This window comes from Callithrix jacchus, chromosome 15 (assembly GCF_049354715.1).
Source record: "Callithrix jacchus isolate 240 chromosome 15, calJac240_pri, whole genome shotgun sequence".
Taxonomy (NCBI): domain Eukaryota; kingdom Metazoa; phylum Chordata; class Mammalia; order Primates; family Cebidae; genus Callithrix; species Callithrix jacchus.
In genome coordinates this window covers 54,650,854-54,663,283 of record NC_133516.1, presented here as the reverse complement: position 1 = coordinate 54,663,283, position 12,430 = coordinate 54,650,854, and the positions used below count along the sequence as shown (strand labels likewise).

The 12,430-nt window shown below is 41.4% G+C and overlaps 1 pseudogene; it reads left to right on the top strand.

Moving 5' to 3' along the window:
• The first annotated feature begins 625 nt into the window (after positions 1 to 625).
• LOC100410398 (26S proteasome non-ATPase regulatory subunit 12 pseudogene) lies at positions 626 to 1,996 on the top strand (annotated as a pseudogene).
• Positions 1,997 to 12,430: the final 10,434 nt, after the last annotated feature.

The following is a 12,430-nucleotide window of genomic DNA, read 5'->3' as shown; positions in this document are numbered from 1 at the left end:
CGGTGAGCCGCCATTGCACTCCAGCCTGGGTAACAAGAGTGAAACTCCATCCCCCCCCAAAAAAAAAGAAAAAAAGAAAAAAGATAAGACACTTTGGACTTTGTAATCAACCTTGGTCTCCCTTGTGACTCCAGACCCTACGACCCCCTCCCAGCTTGCAAAAACTACTGTAAACTGTAACTTTTGTAACTTTCCACTGCCTACCCCAAACCAACTCCTATCCCACCGCACTCCACTGACTCTCTTTTCGGACTCAGCCTGCCCGCACCCCAGTGAATAAACAGATATGTTGCTGGCACAAAGCCTCTTTAGGTGATCTCTTCATTTAGAGCATGCATTTAACACAGAAGAGAAAGAATAGTGAAGATAAAATAAAATGCTTATTTAAAAAAATTCTTAATTGACATAGCAAAAAGTTTGTTCAAAATAGTAATAATGTATTTGATGATTAAAGCTTATGTATAAGTGGAAGGAATGACAGTAATAATACAAGGGATGGGAAGGAAGTATTAGGAATATTTTGTTATTATAAGAAATTTGCGGAACAGGGGTAGGGGCGGCTTCTGGGGTGGGCGAAGAGTGGTGGCCCAATCAGGGGACATCAAGGGACGTTCAGGCGGGAACAATGGTGGATGGCAGCTTGGAGCAGGCTGACAGGCACATGATCAAGATGGAGGTGGACTACAGTGCCACATGGATCAGCGCCTACCCATTGTGAGAAGCTGGCCAAGGAAGGAAGACTTCAAGAAGTCATTGAAACCCTTCTCTCTTTGGAGAAGCAGACTTGTAACTGCTTCCAATATGGTATCTGCATCCCGTATCTTAGTTGCAGTAGTGAAGATGTGCTATGAGGCTAAATAATGGGATTTACTTAATGAAAATATGATGCTTTTGTCCAAAAGGCTGAGTAAGTTAAAACAAGCTGCTGCCAAAATGATTCACCAATGCTGTACTTATGCTGAGGAAATCACAGACCTTTCTATTAAACTGCAATTCACTGATACTCTAACAAATGGTTACCGAAGGCGAGATTTATGTTGAAATTGAAAGTGCTCGACTGACTAAAACATTAGCAACTATAAAAGAACAAAATGGTGATGTGAAAGAGGCAGCCTCTGTTTTACAGGAGCTATAGGTGGAAACCTATGGGTCAATGAAAAAGAAAGAGCAAGCGGAATTTACTTTGGAGCAAATGAGGCTCTGCCTAGCTGTAAAGGATTACATTCAAACACAAACCAACAGCAAGAAAATTAACACCAAATTTTTCCAGAAAGAAAATATAGAGAAACTAAAGTTGAAATACTACAATTTAATGATTCAGCTGGATCAACATGATTTGTCTATTTGCAAGCACTACAGAGCAATATATGATACTCTCTGTATACAGGCAGAAAGTGAAAAATGGCATGGCAGCAGGCTCTGAAGAGTGTTGTACTATATGTTATCCTGGCTCCTTCTGACAACAAACAGTCAGATTTGGTTCACTGAATAAGGGTAACAAGAAGTTAGAAGAAATTCCTACTTCTATTTAAAAGATACAAGGATCTTTTAAAGCTTTTTACCACAATGGAGTTGATGCACTGTTCCACACTTGTTGAGGACTATGCAATGGAATTAAGAAAGGGTTCCCTTGAGAGTGCTGCAGCTGATGTTTTTGGTTCTACAGAGGAAGGTGGAAAAGGTAGAAAGACTTGAAGAACAGAGTTGTTGAACACAGCATTAGAATAATGGCTAAGTATTATACTCGGTTAACAATGAAAAGGATGGCACAGCTTCTGGATCTGTGGATGACTCCCAAGCCTTTCTCCCAAACCTAGTAGTTACCAAGACCATCTTTGCTATAGACAGATTAGCAGGAATTATCAACTTTCAGAGACCCAAGGAGTCAAAAAATTTGTTAAGTGACTGGTCTCAGAAACTGAACTCATTAATGTCTCTGGTTAACAAAACTACACATCTCATAGCCAAAGAGGAAGTGATGCATAATCTACAATAAGAGTCTTAATACTTTTAGAAAAGAGTTAAAAGGCCAGGCATGGTGGCTCATGCCTGAAATCTCAGCACTTTGGGAAGCCAAGGAGGGCAGATCACCTGAGGTCAGTTCAAGATCAGCCTGGCCAATATGGTGAAACACTGTCTTCACTAAAAATACAAAAATTAGTCAGACGTGGTGGTTCACCCCTGTAATCTCAGCTACTCGGGAGTCTGAGGCTGGAGAATAGCCTGAACCTGGGAGGCAGAGGTTGCAGCGAGCCGAGATCTTGTCACTGCACTCCAGACTGGATGACAGAGCGAGACTCTGTCTCAAAAAAAAGAAAAGGTTAAGATTGAGAGTCATTAAAAAAAAAAAAAAAAAAGACTGTTAAGAAAAGACATTTGCACTACCAGTGAAATGATATAGTGTTATTTGAAAATGGGCTAGATGCAGTGGTTCACACCTGTAATTCCTGAACATTAGGAGGCTGAGGCGGGAGGCTGTAATCCTAGCACTTTGGAGGCTGAGGCAGGAGGATCGCTTGAGCCCAGGAGTTTGAGACCAGACTGAGCAACATAGGAAGGCTATATCACTACAAAAAATAAAAATAAATTAGCTGGATGTAGTGGCTTGTGCCTGTGGTCCCAGCTCCTTGGGAGGCTCAGATGAAAAGACTGCTTGAGTCCAGGAGGTCAAGGCTGCAGTGAACTATGATTACACTACTGTACTGCAGCCAGGGCAACAGAGCAAGACCCTGCTCTAAATGAACAAACAAATAAATAAATAAATAACTCAGTCTGTGGTATTCTGTTGTAGCTGCATAAAATGAACTAAACAGTAGAGAATAGAGTATATGGAAAAATATATGTGCCTGTATGGAGGCAAAGAGCATATGAAAACTCTACTTTCTACTCAATTTCGACGTGAACCTAAAGCTGCTCTAATATTTATTTTTGGTTTTTCACTCAGGTATTCTGGCTCCACTGTCTATGGGTTTTGTTTTTGTTTTTTTTTTGAGGCAGTCTCACCTCACTTTGTCGCCCAGGCTGGAGTAGTATAGTGGTACGATCTTGGCTCACTTGCAGCCTCAATCTCCCAGGCTCAAGCAATACTTGTACCTCGGTACCTGGGACCACAGGTGTGCACTACCAAGCCTGGCTACTTTTTGTATTTTTTGTAGTGATGAGGTTTTGCCATGTTGGTCAGGTTGGTGTTAAACTTCTGAGCTCAAGTGATCCGCTTGCCTCAGCCTCTAGGTGTCTATGTTCATTATTTTTTTTTGAGATGGAGTCTCCCTCTGCCACCAGGCTGGAGTGCAGTAGTGGGATCTTGGCTCACTGCAACCTCTGCCTTCTGGGTTCAAGTGAATCTCCTGTCTCAGCCTCCCGAGTAGCTGGGACTACAGATGTGCACCACTATACCTGGCTAATTTTTGTATTTTTAGTAGAGACGGGGGTTTCACCATGTTGGCCAAGATGGTCTCCAACTCTTGACCTCATGATCTGTCCACCTCAGCCTCCCGGGCGTCTATGTTCTTAATCATGCTCCCCAGGATGTGTGTGTGTGTGTGTGTGTGTGTGTGTGTGTGTGTGTTTGCTTGAGCGAAGAGAAGACTGTAAACTGATATATATGAGGTAGTAGTCAATGAATACCATGAGTGGGAAAAGATATTTTGGGCTATGTCTATATTAGTTAGAATGTTTTCAACTGCATGGAAGAGAATACTTGAGTAACAATGGCTTAAACTAGGGTTTTCTAACTTTACAGTGTGGATGAATTATCTGAGGATCTTAAAAAATGCAGGTGGCATGACATAATATTCTGCATTTCTGACAAGCTTGTAAGCTGTTAGATGCTGTTGCTGTGGCTGCTGCTGCTGGTCCAACACTTTAATTAGCCAGGACTTAAATAATGAAGACATTTTTATGTTATACAGTAAGAAGCCCAGAGCAGATGGAGGACAGTGGTGAAAGGAAATCTCTTCACTGTATGCCTGCTATGTACATCATTGTGTTTGCCTTTTGGTGAAAATATGATGCATTTCTGTTGGGTGTAAACTTATGAGGGAAATCACTGTGTCTCCAAATAGGCATATACTTGGCTTTTGTGGATGCTGTGCAATATTTTCCCCAAGTGATTGCATCAACTTACATACCCATCAGCAGGGTATGAGAGTTGTGGTTGTTGAACATCTTTTCCAATACTTAGTATTCTTCATCTTTTTTTAAAAACCATTCTAGTGGGTATGTAGTAGTATTTCATTATGGGTTTAATTTGCATTTCCATGATGACTAATGAAGTTAAACATCTTTTCATTTATTCATTGGCCAATTAGATTTTTTTTAAAAGATGGAGTCTTGTTCTGTCATCAGGCTGGAGTACTACGGCACAATCTTGGCTCAACTTCCACCTCCTGGGTTCAAGTGATTCTCCTGCTTCAGCCTTCTGAGTAGCTGGGACTACAGGTGCGCACCACCATGCCCTGCTAATTTTTGCATTTTTAGCAGAGATGGGGTTTCACCATGTTGGCCAGGATGGTCTTGATCTCTTGACCTCGTGATCTGCCTGCCTTGGCCTCCCAAAGTGCTGGGATTACAGGCATGAGCCACTGCGCCCAGACTGATATTTTATTTTATTTTTTTGAGAAATAGTCTTGCTCTGCCACCCAAGCTGGAGTACAACGGCATGATCTCAGCTCACTGCAACCTCCGCCTCCCAAGTTCAAGCAATTCTCCTGCTTCAGCCTCCCTAGTAGCTGAGATTACAGGCGTGCGCCACCACACCCAGCTAATTTTTGTTGTTGTCGTATTTTTAGTAGAGATAGAGTTTCACCATGCTGATCAGACTGGTCACAAACTCCTGACCTCAGGTGATCTACCCACCTTGGTCTCCCAAAGTGCTGGGATTACAGATATGAGCCAACATGCCTGGCATAGACATCTTATTTTAGCTCCAGTCTTCTGCCCATTTTTCTTTTGAGTCAGTTCTCTTTTATTGATTTGTAGGACTATCCAGAATATATATAAATGACTCATATCAATACATATAGTTTCATTATTAAATTTAAAGTTTTGATCCACTTGGAGTGTATCCTGATGGAGATAAGGGCCCAACTTAATTTTTTTTCCAGGTGATTACTCAGTTGTCTCAATACCAATACCATATAGTCTGTCTTTCCCACATCAATTTGAGATGCCAACTTTGTCATGTAATACACTCCCATGTGTATGCTGAAATACTTCTGGGCTTTCGATCTTGCTCTATTTGCCCGTCTCCCAGATACAAATGCAATTTTATGTACTTAACATTTTTTTTTTTGAGACGGAGTCTTGCACTGTTGCCCAGGCTGTAGTGCAATGGCTCAATCTCAGCTCACTGCAATCTCCACCTCCTGGGTTCAAGCAACTCTCCTGCTTAACCTCCCAAGTAGCTGGGACTACAGGTGTGCATCACCACACAGCTAATTTTTTTGTGTTTTTAGTAGAGACAGGGTTTCACCATTTTGGTCAGGTTGGTCTCTATCTCCTAACCTCGTAATCCGCCCGCCTTGGCCTCCCTAAGTGCTGGGATTATAGGCGTAAGCCACCGCACCTGGCCTGTACTTAACACGTTTAATGTGTTTAAATATTTAGTAGAATAAGTCTCACAGTTTTAAAGCTTTCCAGGCTATTTTATTTTTCCATTTGAACTCAAAACTAGTTTGTCTCATTCCGAAGTAAAAAATAAAAACAAAAAACTTTACTCGTACTGAGACAAATTTATAAATTAAATTAGGGAGAATTAAAATCTTCATGATGTTGAGTTTTACTATTCAACATAATTACACATCCCTTACTCATTTAAATTTTAGCTGGTGTCCTTTAGTGATGCAGAAAGTTCTTTTGACATGCATGACTGAGCCGGTGGGAAAGTGAAGAAAATCTCTGAGGCCAAGAAAATATAAGAAAATTAGAAACCAGAAAAGTTATTCAGCATTGAAGCCAAACTTTTCTTTGAAGAAGAGTCAGCTTAGATCCCAAGCAAGGTGTGAGGTTAGAGTTGGGACAGTTAAAATGGGGTCCTTCAATGATTAAGAATATAGAAAACATTTCACAGATGAGAGAAATATTGTCTGTGTCACATATGTTTCTCAAAGGAGGCAAAAGGAAAAAAAATAATTTGAGAATCCTAATAACCCACCCTCAAATGGAGTTGTCTCGAGTTAAAAATCTACCTTTGAGGCCGGGTGCGGTGGCTCACGCCTGTAATCCCAGCACTTTGGGAAGCCAAAGCGGGTGGATCACGAGGTCAAGATATCGAGACCATCCTGGTCAACAGGGTGAAACCCCATCTCTACTAAAAATACAAAAATTAGCTGGGCATGGTGGTACCTGCCTGTAATCCCAGCTACTCAGGAGGCTGAGGCAGGAGAATTGCCTGAACCCAGGAGACGGAGGTTGCGGTAAGCCGAGATCGCGCCATTGCACTCCAGCCTGGGTAACAAGAGTGAAACTCCGTCTCAAAAAAAAAAAAAAAAAAACTACCGCTGTTAAAAAAAAAAAGAGAGAGAGATAGCATGGGGAGAAATGTCAGATATAGGTGAAGGGGAGGAAGGCAGCAAATCACACTGCCATGTGTGTACCTATGCAACAATCTTGCATATTCTTCACATGTACCCCAAAACCTAAAATGCAATTAAAAAAAAATCAGGCCAGGTGTGGTGGCTCACACCTGCAATCTCTGCATTTTGTGAGGCCAAAGTGGGAGGACTACTTGAGCCTAGGAGTTCAAGACCAGCTGGGGCAACATAGTGAGACCCTGTCTCTACCAAAAATTTAAAAGTGAACCAGGCATGGTGGGATGCACCTACTCAGATACTCAAGAGGCTAAGGTGGGAGGATCTCTTGAGCCTAGGAGGTAAAAGCTGCAGTGAGTTGTGATTGTACCTCTGCACCTCTCACTCCAGTGAGACTCTGAATCAAAACAAAAACAAAACGAAACCCCAGAAATCAAAAAAACAATGAAAAAACCTCTCCAAGCCAAAAGATTAGGTTAAAACAGTTCCAAGTTGGTAGTTCCTCCAATTTCCAAAAGCAAAAACAAATTTTCATAGCTCACACACATTCTAATCTTCATTGTAGTGGGTTGAAGAATGTCTTCTTAAAATGTGTGTCTACCCAGCACCCTCAGAATGTAACCTTATTTGGAAATAGGTTCTTGGCAGATGTAATTAATTAAGGATCTCAAGATGAATCATCCACTATTTAGAGTGGGCCCTTATGACTGATGTCCTTATCTTTACAAGAAGAAGAGAGGACACAGAGAGTCCTCTCTGTGAAGAAGGCCATGTGAAGATGGACAGAGAGATTAGCATTATGCTACCACAAACCAAAGAATGCCATGAGCCACAGAAGCTGGAAGAGGCAAGGATGGATTCTCCAGAGAGCCATCAGAGAAAGCATAGCCTTGCTGGCATTTTGATTTCAGACTTTCTGCCTCCTGAACTGTAAGAGAATAAATATCTGTTGTTTAAGCCCTCTGGTTTGGAGTAATTTGCTATGGCAGCCCCAGGAAGCTAGTACACTAGGTTTCAAGGGACTCTCACATGTAACATTTCAAGGACCCTGATTTCATAAACAAAAACCATAGAACACATGAAGAAATAAGGCATAACAGGCAAGAATGAGCAAGGATAACAAACTGCAGAGAACAACCTCCAGTAGGGCTGAGAATCGCCAGTATGGAATACTAAATAAGTATGCTCAATAGTTCTAAAAAACTAAAAGGTGATGGAAACTATGATGTACGTATAAGAGATTATCAAAAGGGACAAAGAAGATTAGAAAATATACATAACTTCTAAAATACAGAATACGTGATGATTAAAACTAGAAACAATTAATGGACTAAATAGTACATAAAATGTAGCTAAGGAGGAAACTAAAAGAACTGGATGATAAATATACGAAAGTTACTGAAAATAGAGCACTAAGAGATTTTTTAAAATTTAAAAATCAAGTCAGTAAAGATAGGTGGATAGAGTGAAAAGATTTAAAATACTTCTAATTAGAGTTGAAAGACTGGGGGTCGGAAGAAGGGGAGGTGATACTAAAAGTGAAAATAGTTGAGAGGTCTATAGAACTGAAAAAGATACAAATCCTTGGATTAAAAAAGCAAAGGCTGGCATGGTGACTCATGCCTATAATCCTAGCACTTTGGGAGGCTGAGGTGGGCAGATCATTTGAACACAGAAGTTCAAGACCAGCCTGGGGTACATGGCAAAACCCTGTCTCTACAAAAATACAAAAAAGTGGTGGTGGGTGCCTATAGTCCTAGCTACTTGGGAGGTTGAGGCAGGAGGTTCACCTGAGCCCAGGAGGTGGAGGCTGCCATGAGCTGTGGTTGCACCACTGCACTTCAACCTAGGCAACAGAGCATGACTCTTTCTCAAAAAAAAAGAAAGAAAATGATAAAATACTTTGACAAATCTAAAAACAACCACAAAAAATATTTTGGAGGTAGTTTATACTCAACACATGATTGACATCTATAAACTAAAACATGGAAGATAGGTGGGAATAATTCGGAGGGGATTTAAAGAAGTTAAGGCCTGGTGCAATGACTGATGCCTGTAATCCCAGTGCTTTGGGAGGCCAAGGCAGGAGGACTGTTTGAGGCCAGGAGTTTGAGACCAGTCTGGGCAACATAGCAAGCAAGCAACCCTGTCTCTACAAAAAAATAAACAGATGAGTTGTGTGTGCTGGCACATACCTATGATTCCAGCTTCTCAGGAAGCTGAGGTGGGCATATCACTTGAGCCCAGGAGTTGCAGGCTGCAGTGTCCTAAGATTATGCCACTGCACTCTAGCCTAGGCAACAGAGCAAGACCCTGTTACTTAAAAGAAAAAAAGAAAAGCAAAAAGTTAAGGTTCCTGTTCTGTTCAGAAGTAAAATAGTAATATTAGTTATATTTTCCCTAATAAAATCTAAAGTTAGTTGCTTGGTTTTTTAAATAGACTGTACAGCTAATGATAAATGGAAATATTAAAAATTTAAGAAAATAGGTGAATATAGAGTATTCATTGTAATGTTCTTTAGATTTCTCTGTGTGCTTGAAAATTTCTTTCTTTCTTTCTTTCTTTTTTTTGTTTTTTGAGACAGAGTTTCACTCTGCCACCCAGGCTGGAGTGCAGTGGTGCGATCTTGGCTCACTACAACCTCTGCCTTCTGGGTTCAAGTGATTCTTCTGCCTCAGCCTCCCAAGTAGCTGGGACTACAAGCCTGCACCACCACAACCACCTAATTTTTGTATTAGTAGATGCAGGGTTTTACCATGTTGGCTAGGCTGGTCTTGTACCCCTGACCTTAGGTGATCTGCCTGACTCAGCCTCCCAAAATGCTGGCATTACAACATGAGCCACTGTGCCCAGCCGAAAACTTTCATGACAAAACATTGGGAGGCATAACCAATGATGACCTATCTTTCAGAATAGCAAAAATGAAGAAGACTGATAACATCTAGCCTTGGTGAGACTGTAAAGCAACCAAAACTCATACACTCCCAGTGGGAGTATAAACTGGTCCAACATCTTTGAAAAACCCTTTGACAGAATCTATTAAAACTAAATATGTGCACAGTCTATGATTAGAAATTCCAATCCCAAATGTAATATATAATAGGAATCATACTTAAGTGCATCCAAAGATACACAAAAGAAGGTTTAGAATGACTTTATCTATGATATCTGGAAATTATTCAAATGCCCAACAAAAGTAAAGTGGATACATATTCATATGATAAAATACTACATGTCAATAAAATTAAATAAGCTATTGCTATGTCCAACTGTGGCTGAACTGCATTAACCTAATATTGAGGAGGAAAAGCCAAAGACAAAAGAGTGCACACTTTCTTATTTTATTCATATAAAGGTCAAAAACAGGTCAAACGAATCTTTGGTATTAGGTCAGGTTATTGGTTTTCTCTGGGAAGGTGGGAGAGAACGCATATTCACTTCGTGGTATGTACTCTTGATATGCTTTTCTAAATCTAAAAAAGATTATTGTTTTAAACATTTCAAGATAATTTCTGAGTCTATTAGCCTATGGTAATTTCAGAAGAAACACTAGAATAGTGGCTCATGCCTCTAATCCCAGCACTTTGGAAGGCCAAGGTGGGTGATCACCTGAGATTAGGAGTTCAAGGCTAGCCTGGCCAACATGGTGAAGCCCCATTGCTACTAAAAATACAGAAAATTAGCTGGGTATAGTGACAGGTGTCTGTAATTCCCAGGAGAATCTCTTGAACCCAGGAGGGAGATTGGGAGATTGCAGTGAGCCAAGATCATGCCACTGCATTCCAGCCTGGGTGACAGAGCAAAACTCTGTTTCAAAAAAAAAAAAAGAAGAAGAAGAAGAAATGCTAGAATGAATCCCCACGGTGTGATGAATACTTTTCCAGTTATTTTGGGGAAACGGAGGCTAAAGGACACTTGAACCTGCTTTGCTGCTGGAGCCCTGGAAGGTGTTGATCTCATAGGTGTTCCCCAGGCTCCACAGAGGGAAAATAATAAGGTGGAGCGGATGGCTGAGATCTTCAGAGGAGAGAAACGTGAGGTAGCCTCCCATGGCCCTGAAGCAGGTCACAGGATGGCCCAAATTTCTATGTCCCCAGGAGAATATTAGGTTTCTGAACCAGAGTCCTATCAGGCTCATCCGTAGTATTTACAGAGTCTGGGGCAGAAGTACAAATGAAGGTCTCCTACTATGTGTTTACACAGAAATTATAAGTCAAACTAACCATTGTCAAATAAGTTCTATGCATCTGCTTGACGAATATGCTTTTACAATGACCTTGAAGGCCAGAATGCACATTGAGTTCTACCTTTGTATGTGGCCATGGTGGAAGGCCAGTCCTCAGTCCCCAGCTTTTGTGTTATCCCTTTTCTCTCCACCCCGGGAATGCATGGACACCCCTGTGCACATGTCCAAGCTTCATCTGTATCTTTGCAAACAGCTGTTGTACACCAGAGGCACAGTTTGCCTTTAGGAGAACCAGCTGGCAAATAGGTCAACACCACATCTGGAAACAGACTCAGGATCATTAATGTAGAGAATTATATAGGGAATTATGGGGTATTTGGTATCCACAATGTGGATAGGAAGGAGAATGGGCTCGGTCTCTAGACAGGAGGGCACTGCCAAAGGAAGGCCAAAGTGGGGAGCCGGTAAAACATAGGGTCCACTAGGGACCCTGATATGGTTTGACTGTGTCCCCACCCAAATTTCATCTTGAATTGTAGCATTGGAGGACCCAGTGGGAGGTAACTGAATCATGAGGGTGGGTCTTTCCCATGTTTTTCTTGTGATAGTGCATAAGTAAGTCTCAGGAGATCTGATGGTTTTATAAGGAGGAGTTCCCCTGCAAAAGTTCTCTCTCTTTGCCTGCCACCATCCATGTAAGACATGACTTGCTCCTCGTCTTCCTCCACGATTGTGAGGCCTCCCCACCCACGCGGAACTATGAGTCCATTAAACCTCTTTCCTTTGTAAATTACCCAGTCTCTGGTATGTCTTTATTAGCAGCATGAGAACAGACTAATACAGACCCCTCTAGCTAGGGTATAAGGAATAGTGTAGGTCTTTGTGCCAATGAGGGACTGTCTCGGCAGAAATTGGAACAGAACGTAGAGCTATGAAATAGGACTTTGGATGCCTCAGCAAACACTAGTCTTCATGCCTGGAGACCACACGGGACTGGACATTCCTACAAATGTCTGTGTAAGACAGGACTCCAAGGATCAGATGTCCTCTCAGGCTACCCCACTCTACTCAACTCTGTGATTCTTTTAAAACATCTGAGAAGTGAAATGGCACCTTGGGGGGAATTATAGAGGAAGAAATGAACCTTAACTTTTTGAATGTACTCCAAAGAAATAGAGTAAAAACTCTGAAGTGATGAGTTTGCCATGAATTTACTGGCAAACTGCAGCTAGAGAGAGAAATCAAGTTCAGAAATGGAATATCAAAGTTACTTTTTTGCACACCTGAGTTTTTGTGCATTGAAAGTTCATACTTAATACACAATTTATCCATGTTGCTTAGGTCTACTATGGTTTTAAGATTCATCCACTATTTAGAGGCTGGGCATAGTAGCTTGCACCTGTAATCTCAGCACTTTGGGGGGCCTAGGTGCGTGGATCGCCTACAGTCACGAGTTCAAGACCAGCCTAACTAATATGGTGAAACTCAGTCTCCACTAAAAAAATACAAAAATCAGCTGGGCGTGGTGGTATGTGCCTGTTGTCCCAACTACTTGGCAGGCTGAGACAGAAGAATTGCTTGAACCCAGAGGGCAGAAGTTGTAGTAAGCTGAGATCGTACAAGTGCACTCCAGCTCAAAAAAAAAAAAAAAAAAAGATTCATTCACTTTTTAGAACACCTTGACTCATAGTTCATATCCCTCTCATCACAGGG